The sequence below is a fragment of the Orycteropus afer genome, unplaced genomic scaffold (assembly GCF_000298275.1).
Source record: "Orycteropus afer afer isolate SDZICR_OR568_19922 unplaced genomic scaffold, OryAfe1.0 scaffold00331, whole genome shotgun sequence".
Taxonomy (NCBI): domain Eukaryota; kingdom Metazoa; phylum Chordata; class Mammalia; order Tubulidentata; family Orycteropodidae; genus Orycteropus; species Orycteropus afer.
This window is the reverse complement of record NW_006921918.1, coordinates 2,661,544-2,670,762: the sequence shown is the minus strand read 5'-3', so window position 1 is coordinate 2,670,762 and position 9,219 is coordinate 2,661,544.

The window sequence follows — 9,219 nt, the reverse complement described above, 5'->3', positions numbered from 1 at the left end:
TGTTCCACAATCAGCTCCTGGCCTGGTTTTGGCTGAAGAGATTGAGCTTTTCCACTGCCTCTTGCCACAGATGTAGTCAATCTGATTCCTGTGTGTTCCATCTGGTGAAGTCCACATATAGAGCTGCCGTTGTGTTGTTGAAAAAAGATGTTTGCAATGAACAAGTTTTTGTTCTTGCAAAATTCTACCATGTGAGTTCCAGCATTATTTCTGTCACCAAGGCCAAATTTCCCAACTACTGGTGATTTTTCTTTTTTTCCAACTTTTCCATTCCAGCCACCAGTGATAATTAACAATTCCTGACAGCATGTTTGGTCAATTTCAGACTGCAGAAGTTGATAAAAATCTTCAATTTCCTCATCTTTGGCTTTGGTGGTTGGGGCATAAATTTGAATAATAGTTGTATTAATGTTTCTTCCTTGTACGTGTATGGATATTATCCTATCACTGACAGCATTGTACTTCAGGACAAATCTTGAAACATCCATTGTAATGATGAAAGCCACACCATTCCTCTTCAAACTGTCACTCCCAGCATAATAGATTATATGTTTGTTTGATTCAAAATGGCCAAAAGCAGTCCATTTCAGCTCACTAATGCTGAGGATATCAATCTTTTTGCATTCCATTTCATTCTTGACAACTATAATTTTCCTAGATTCATACTTCATACATTCCATGCTTTGATGAATAATGGATGTCTGCAGCTGTTTCTCCTCAATTTGAGTGGTGCCACATCAGCAAATGGAGGTATCGAAAGCTTTACCTTATCCATATGAGTAAAGGCTGGGTTTACTCTGATGATGCATCTCTTTCCCAGTGCTATTTTGAGAGCCTTCTAACCTAACCAGACTATTCATAAAGTTGCATGGTAATGTATCAGACATTGTTTCTTTGCTATTCATAAGGTTTTCCCTGGCCAATTCTTTGAGAAGTGGATGGTCTATTCCTTCTTCCTAGTCTGTCTCAGTCTGTAAGCTGGCCTGATACCTGTGCACTATGTGCATCTCGCAGGGTTTGAAACAGCAGTGGCTCAGCCTCAAAACTCACATCAACACGTCACCACGGTAGGATAAACCGACAGACAAGTTTGTCTCCCTGTTGGAAACCTCTCGTACCACCTTTACTTGGATCCCTGTGGCTGACTGCTCCTCTGTCCAGGTTCTTGGGCCTTTTAATCCCCCTTCTCCCGCTCTCCCACCCTGCTGCTTTGGGCATGCCTGGGCTCCCTCTCCTCACCTGGATCCCTGTGGCTGACTGCTCCTCTGTCCAGGTGCCTGGCTTTTAATCCCCTTTCTCCCTTTCTCCCGCCTTGTTGCTTTGGGTGTGCCTGGGTTCTTTCTCCTCACCTGGATCCTTGGACTTTAAGAATGCTTTATATAGAGTAACTTCTATACAAAATATATGTTAAATATCAAACCCAACTCATAGCGACCCCTCCTTGGATTTCCGAGGTGGTATCACTAGGGAGGTAGAGTGCCCAACCTTCCTTCCGAGGACTGGCTGGTGGGTTTGAACCTCCAGCCTTCTGGTTAGTAGTCAAATGCCTTAGGCACTATGCTACCAGAGCTCCTAATAAAAGCATCACCCATAATAATTCATAAAGTAAATTTAAGACATATCAAGAAAGTCTTCCAAAGTGAAACAAATGAATATGTTAATTATGGTTTGTGGTATAGGGAATTACTTAATATGTTCCTCCTCACCATAGTCTTGCAATGTTCCTACCAAAAGATTGAGTGAGGCTATGCCACTAAGATGCTTGTGTCCCAATGAGGGCACTGGATACCTGGTAATAAAACAAATAAAGTACATGGCACTCTTGTGTGGAGTGGTGCTGTTTTTAAGTACCATCAAGATGATTCTGACTAATTGTGACCCAATGAACACAACAGAAATAAAAACTGCCTAGTCCTGTGCCACCTCACAATCTTTGACATACTTGAGCCCATCTTTGCAGCCACTGTATCAATCCATCTCATTGTGGATTCCACTTTTTGGCTGACCCTCTGCTTTACTAAACATATCCTTCTCCAGGGACAGGTCCATTCTGACATGACCAAAGTAGCTGAGATGAAGTCTGGCCATTCTTGCTTCTAAGGAGTATTCCGCTGGTACTTCTTCCAGGACAGTTTTGTTCATTCTGGCAATCCATGGTATTTTCAGTATTCTTCACCAACAACACAATTTAAAGACATCAACTTTTCCTCAGTCTTCCTTATTAATTGCCCTGCTTTCATGTGCATATGAGGTGATTGAAAATAACATGGTTTGCGTTAGACACATCTTAGTCTTCAAAGTGGCATCTTAGCTCTTTAATACTTTAAACCGGTCCCTTGAAGAAGATTTGCCCCAGTTAAATATTATTTTAATGACATATATTTTATACATCTGATTTCTTAACTGCTGCTTCCATGGGTGTTGATTGTGGATCCAATTAAAACGAGATCTCTGACAACTTCAATCTTTTCTCCATTTATTGTGATGTTGCTTATTGGTTCAGTTGTGAGGATTTTTATTTATTTTATGTTGAGGTGTAATCCATCCTGAAGACTGCAGTCTTTGATCTTCATCAGTAAGTGTTTCGAGTCATCTCAGCTTTCAGTAAGCAGGTGTTGTCATCTGCATATTGCAGGGTATTAATGATTCTTCCTCCAGTCTTGATACTGCTTTTTCGTCATACAGTCCACTTTCTTGGATTATTTGCTCAGCATGCAGATTGAATAACTATGGTAAAATGATACCACCCTGATGCACACCCTTCCTGATTTTAAACCACACAGTATTTCCTTGTTCTGCTTGAATGACAGCCTTCTGCTCTATGTACAGATTCCTCATGGGCACAGTTAAGTTTTCTGGAATTCCCATTCTTAGCAATGTTATCTACAATTTGTTATGATCCACACATAAGTGCTTTTTCATAGTCAGTGAAACCCAGGTAAATATCTTTCTGGTATTCTTTGGTTTAAGCCAAGATACAGTTGACATCAGAAATGATATGCTCCATACAAAATCTCTTTTAAATCCAGCCTGATTTTCTGGAAGTTGCCTGTAGGTATACTGCTACAACCATTTTTTTAATTATCCTCAGCAAGATTTTACTTATATGTGATATTAATGATATTATTTACTATTTCCACATTCTGTTGACTCACTTGTGTGAGATGTGTGTAAACTTGGCTGGTCCTGATTCTGAGTGGCTGTGCAGCTGAATGTAGTTTTTCCCCATGATGAGACTGGTAATCAACTCCATGGTGGAATTTACTGTGAGCAACTCATTAGTTGATTTAGGGATGTGATCTGCTTCCAGCATTCAGAAGTATCCAGAAGTGTTGGGAATGGTTTCAAGATTCCAGCACATCTGGATCCTGCATTTGCCCGAGTCTTCATCTCAATGGCCTGCCATATCTGCAGATCTTGGGACTGTTAATAGACTTGAATTAGTGACCTGCCATGTTGCTTGATAATTGTGGGACTGTGCCATTTTACTTGTCATCCTTAGGTATGTCAGCCTCAGAAGCCAACAGCTGTCTGAGTTAAGAGAATCCTTCAGCTTCATTGGGCTGGGACCAAGGTACAGAGCTGAAGGCCAAGGTCAAGGAATCTTCACCCAGCCCCTAGAGCTGGCACTTTAAACTTGGATTTCTAGCCTCTGATACTTAAGAGATTAAATCTAAGTTTGTTAAAGCCATACAATTCTGGTATTTCTGTTAGAGTGGCACAAGGTAACTGAAACACCTTACTTTGGAATTGGCACAAATATGCATATGGGCCTGGACTTTTATTTATTTTTTTAATGACTTGCTTAATTTCTTCCTTTGTTAAGGACTTTTTTGAATTTTCTACCTTCATCTGTGTTAGTTTATTAAGTAGGTGGTGTGTTTCTAGAAATTTGTCCATTTCTTCTAGGTTTTCAAATTTGCCGGAACACAATTCTTCATAAAACCAAACCAAACCATACTCACTGCCATCGAGTTGGTTCTGACTCTTAGCAAACCCTCTTTGGGTTTCCGAGGCAGTATCGCTACGGAAGTAGATTGTCCAGTCTTACGTCAGAGGAGTTGCTGATGGGTTTGAACAGACAGCCTTCTGTGTATCAGTCAAATGCCTTAGGCACTATGCCACCAGTACCCCTACATTTCTCAATAGTATGTTGTTATTATCCTATTTATTTTAGTTGGTTCTGTTGTGACACTCATGTTTTATTTCTTATTTGTTTCATTTGTATCTTTTCTTCCATTTCCTTTGTTAAATTTGCCTGTGGTTTGTCAATTTTGTTCATTGTTTCAAAGAAACAACTTCTAGGTTTGTTGATTCTGTTGTTTTTCTGTTTTCTATCTCACTTATTTCTGCACTGCTCTTTATTATTTCTTTTCTTCTGGAGATTATAGGCTTCTTTTACTGATCTTTTCCTAATTCTTGGAGTAGTTGGGTTAAGGTATTTATTTTGTTTTCTTCTTCTTTGATGTTGGCATTAATTGCTATAGAATGAACTCTGAGTATTTCTCTGTGTCCCAAAAGTTTGAGTTTGTTTTGTTTTCATTGTCATTGGCTTGTAAGAATTTTTATTTCTCATTTTATTCCTTCTGTTACACAGCTATTTTTTCAGCAGAGTGTTATTCAGTTTCCATTGCTTTCCCCTGATTTTCCTATTATTGATTTCTAACTTTATAGTGTTGTGGTCCTAGAAGAGTCTTTGTAGTATATCAATGTTTTTAAATTTATTGAGGCTTGTTTTGTGTCCTAACATATAGTTTATTCTGGAGAATGATCTATGTGCACTGGAAAAGAAAATATTTTGCATTTTCATTGGCTGGAATTTTCTGTGTATGTCTATGAAGTCAAATTGGTTGATTGTGTTGTTGAGATCTTCCACATCTCTGTTAAGCTTCTTTCTAGTTTTCAGTCCTTCATCAAAAGTGGTTTGTTAAAGTCTAGTACTACTATTATAGAATTTTCCTTTTCTCCTTTCATTTCAGTTAATGTTTGCTTTATGTATTTTGGACCTCTTTCATTTGGTGCATAGATATTTATTACGGCTAGCTTTGGTAGTGTAGTGCCTAAGGCACTTGACTGCTAACCAGAAGGCTGGTGGTTCAAACCCACCAGCCACTCCTGGGAAGGAAGATGGGGCAATCTACTTCCATAGTGATACTGCCTTGGAAACCCAAGGAGGAGTCGCTATGAGTTGGGTCTGATGTGATGGCATATAACAACAACAACAATAACAACAACATGCCTTCTTGCTAGATTGATCCTTTCTTCATAATATAATATCTTTTCTTGTCTCTTATTCTGCTTTTAACTTGGAAGTCTATTTTATCAGAAATTACTATTGCCACTCTTGCCTTTTTTGATTGCCAATAGTTTTATATATATCTTTTTTTCCATCTGTTGATTTTTAATTAATTTTCCTTTGTGTCCAAGGTGAGTCTCTTGTAGGCAGCATGTTGATGGGTGTTACTCTCTTACTCATTCTGCCATTCTCTTTCCCTTAACTTGTGCATTTAATCCATTCACATTCAGTACAGTTAATGATACCAAAACCAAACTCATCACCATCAAATTGATTTCAACTCATAGCAACCTGCATTGGATCTCCAAGGCTATACATCTTTATGGAAGTAAACTTTCTCATCTTTCTTCCATAGAGCAGCTGGTGGGGTCAATCTACCAACATTTGGTGAGGAGCCAACTCTTTTAACCATTTACTGCTATCATTCTATCATTCTTATAATGCAGAGCTGCCGAGAAACCAGGACATGGAGTTGTTTCAGAGAAGCAGTTTATTAGCACTCCTGGGCGAGGTTCTCGTGCCCTAGCATCAAGGCCAGAGAAGTCACACCCCCGGGCAGGGGGAATAGATTCTTATAGACACAGAGAGGACCTAATTGGAGACACTAAGGAAATGACAGGGTCCAATTAGCTGTTAGCATGGGTCTGCACTTAATAAGTATGAGGGGGCTTCACAGGAGGAAGTTTGTCATTGCATGGGACTTTCCAGCCTGGGTGGGTTCTGTCACTTCAGTTGTTTTATCAGGCTGTCTCATCAGGGCCTGACACCTGGAGGAACCTGCCAACTGACATATTGGGGGCTTGGGTTTACTTCAGCCTAACAATTCTTTGTGTTTTTTATTGCAGTGTTGATTGTTTCTTTGTTCTGAATATTTTTCTGTGCTTTGTTCATTTTGTTACCAGGTTCTTTTCATTTTCTTCATTGTTATTCATTTTATGTTTACTAAGTCCTTGTAATTTTCTTCTCTCTTACTTTTGTTATATGGCTTATTAGTTTTCTTTGTGATTACAGTGTAGTTAATTTTTATCTTCCTAAGTTTGCAATGTTATGATCTGTATTGATATTGTACTGACTTCCTCTCTATTTGGCAGCTCTGCAGTTAAACCATGTATTCCTTCTTTTTGCTTTGTAGTTGTCATTTACAGATTGACACATCTGGTTCTCTATTTTCAGTCTTTTATGCTTATTTGACTTTGAGGAATTCTATTCCTGGCTTGGTTTCTGGGTGATGTTGTCATGTGTTTTAATTTTTGGTTATTTTCTATTGTTGAATTTCTATTCAAAGGATTCTCTTTAGTATTTCTTGTAAGGTTGGTTTCATTTTTACATGTTCTCTTAATTTCTCTTTAGCTGGAAATGTCCTCATTTCACCCTCATATTTGAGGAACACTTTTGCCGGATATATATTTCTTGGTTAGCAATTGTTTTTCTTTCAAGGTTTTATTTACATCATCTATTGCTTTCTTGTCAACATGGTTTCTGCTGAGAAATTAGACCTTAGTCTTACTGGGTGCCCTTTGTAGTTATTCATTTTTCCCAAGTTGGTCTCTTTTTTCTTTGTCTTTGTCTTTGGTTTTGGGAAATTTGATTATGATATGTCTTGGTGATTTTCTTTTAGAATCTATCCTATATGGGATTCATTGAGCTTCTTGGATGGATTTTTTTTGCCTTTCATGATATTGGAGAAGGTTATGCTAGCAAGTCTTTGATAATTTTCTCTGAGATTTTTTTTTTTTCCTGGAGGCGTGGGAGACCTTCTGTTCTGGAATTCCAATCTCATGTAGGTTATTTCTCCGGATATTATTCTGTGTAACTCTTAGGTTTTCTCTCTTCTTCTTTTATTTTATTTTTTTTTCCTGATTTTTTGCCTTACTATGGGTGACAAGGGATTTGTCTTCTGGGAGACTAATCCATTTTCAGTAAATTTGATTCCATGCTTTTGTCCTTCCAATTTGCTATTTATTTCCATAATTTAGTGTTCATCTTCTAGATATCCAATTGCTGTTTTCTTTTGTTTTTTATGATTTCTAATGGTCTATTTGTCATTTTGCTCTTGGGCTATTTTCCTGAATTCTTGTACATTATTTTCTGTTTTTTTTTCAGTTTTGCTTATGGTTTCCTTGAGTTCTTGGAAGGTCCTATATACATATATCTTTTTAATTCCTTGTCAGGTAATTGTATTATCTGTTCTTCCTTTGGGAGGTTTCCTAGTTAGTTACTTTTTTTTTTTTTAATCATTTGTTTGTGCTCTCTTGTCCTGTTTCTTTGTGTGAATTGAAGTTGTCTATTTGTGAGACATTTTGAAGTTATTGTTTTTATTTGTGGTTATGTGTTCATTTATTTCACCATGCTCTTTTTGTTTATCTTTGTGTTTATATATCTGGATGAGAGAGGAAAGAGTCCTTCTTTGATTGTTATATTGGCAGCATTTGGGCTTTCCCCACAAGTATCCAAGTAGGTGTCATAACTTGTTGGAATGTGGGCATACGTTCTCTTTGTCATGCAGAGGAGCTGTGGGTGGGGTGCATAGTGGAATAGGAGCATGTAGTGGTGCTTGCCTGCTGGGTGAGGTAATAGGTGACATAAACATGACTTACTAGTGGAAAGTTAATGTCCTTCTCCCATTGTATGGGACAGGGATTAAAAAAAAAGAATAAAAAATTAAAAAGAAAATGGGCATAGATGATAGAAACAATGTTAAAAAAATAAAGAAAAGAAGAATGAGGAGAAATGAAGAAAAACTGAAAAGAAGAAAAGGAAAGAAGAGAGGAAAAGGAAATGGAGGGAAGAAACAAACAAACAAAAAGGACAAGGGGGGTTTTGTAGATATGGTCAACCAGCAACCCTGGTAGTAGATAGATGTGGTGATATCCAATAGAGCATTTAGTCATGGAGGTGAGAGGAGCCTAGCAAAAGTAAGCACCTATGAGAAAGGAGGCTAAGGGGGGAGTTTCTTGTGTTGAGCGAAAGAAAGGCCTGTGAACGACACAAATGTAGGCCAGGAAAGCCCTAGACCTTGGCAAAGTCTGCTTGGGGTATGTTGTGGCAGACGGCTGTACTGCTGAGGATTGCCAGAGGACATGGATACGTGAGGAACAGCCAGGGATATGTCCTTAGCCACCAGGTTAGTGGAGACAGAAAGAGAGTTCACCCCAAGTCATCACAAAGGTATGTTTGTTAGAATGCACTTTCCCAGTTGTGATTCATTGGCGTGGGTCTGGTGTCCTTCTGGGTGCATGTAGCCAATTACCCACCTTCTGCCCAAACACAATCAAGTGAGGTGTTGCCTGGGGTCTAGCATCTCAAACTGTTATCCCCATAAATCCCCCTCATGTAGACCCTGAACACAAACAAGAAATTGCACTAGTGGTGTGTTGTTTCATTTTCCTTCTCTGGCTCCCCCCTCACTCCACAGTCAACTGTGCCACTGGTAATTTGTCTTGTTTCTCTGTACTTTCTTCTCCCAGATCCAGCACATATTGTGCTTACCTTGATTCCTTCCAAATCTGCCCATACTGTGTCTCTATTGCAGTGTGGATTCCATAAAATTGTTTTTTCCTCATCCATGGTTTGTTGGGTCCTGCTTTCCTCTCTCTCCCAAGGCATAGCCCTTGCTCCATCTCCCTTTTCAGTCAGCACTCAATCTAATTCTTTATCCTGTCATTTGATGTTCAAAGTGCCAGGATCCATATTTGTATCTATTTCGCTTGTTTTTTCCAGGTCTCTGTTGAGGGATTGGTTGAAGTGTGTTGTCAGGACATCATTTACATTTTGTTTTCCGTTAAGTTATGAAGATGACTTACATTATTGAATTTTTAAATATTAAACCAATCTTAAATTCATGAAATAAAGCCACTTTCACATATTATATCAACCTCATATATATTGCTGTTTTTGATTTACTTAAATTTTAAGAATATTCT